Source organism: Calidris pugnax, unplaced genomic scaffold (genome assembly GCF_001431845.1).
Source record: "Calidris pugnax isolate Ruff unplaced genomic scaffold, ASM143184v1 scaffold107, whole genome shotgun sequence".
In the NCBI taxonomy this organism is placed as follows: Eukaryota; Metazoa; Chordata; class Aves; order Charadriiformes; family Scolopacidae; genus Calidris; species Calidris pugnax.
In genome coordinates, this window is record NW_015090901.1 from 486,162 (window position 1) to 486,982 (window position 821).

The following is an 821-nucleotide window of genomic DNA, read 5'->3' on the forward strand; positions in this document are numbered from 1 at the left end:
GCCGGGGGAAAAAAGTCGGGGGGCCGGGGGACCCCGCTGGGGCTGCGGGCAGGGAGACCGGCCCGAGGGGCTCCGGCGTTTCTTGGGGGGAGTCGGAGGGTGAAAGTTTCTTTGTTCAGCGCGGAGAGAGCCTGGAGCTGTGGTCACCCCTCAAAGGCACGCTTGTGCTGCGGCGGCGATCGGCAAGGTCGCTTGGGAAAAGCGAGTTGGAAAGGGCCTCATCCCTTGGCGGGACACTTCTGGGGGGGTTCCCAGAGGGAGCCCCAAGAACTGAGCTACATTTTCATGCTTTTTCCGAAGCCCTGCGAGCCCGCGATCTATTTTTAATTAATTTTTGAAAGCGCAGCGCCCTGCCTTGCTCTGGGAAATGTCGCGCCCGGCTGTGCTGCGGGGCGAGAGAGGGAGGCGGTGAATTTCACTTCGGGGGGTCTCCCCCGAGCCCCCCAGCAGGACCATCTGTACGGGATTCGGTAAAGGACCCCCGCCGCTTCATTTTCAGCCTTTTTTGGGAGCTCGAATAATTTTTTAAATATTTTTAAATATTTTTTGAAAAGATGACGTCTGGGGAAATGAGGCTGGACGCCACCTTTGTGTCTCGACCGGAGAAGGGAATCGACAGCACAACGGCAAATTAGATGAAAAAATAAAAAGCGAAATAAATAAATCCGGGGGCAAACCCGGCTCTGCACCCCATTCCCAGCCACGGGGGCTCGCATTTTCCTCCGCTTTCATTTTTCTTGATTTTTGGGAAAAATTTGTTCTAGGGCTTGGAAAGATGGGGACAGACCTCCTCTTCGATTCCAACCCCCCCCCCCTTTCCC

At 55.8% G+C, this 821-nt stretch overlaps 1 protein-coding gene across 2 annotated transcripts in view; it reads left to right on the plus strand.

Annotated features, from left to right (window-relative positions):
• CCND1 (cyclin D1) overlaps positions 1-821 on the plus strand; it is a 30,058-nt gene that overhangs the window by 998 nt on the left and 28,239 nt on the right. The gene's annotated exons all lie outside the window — the stretch shown is intronic.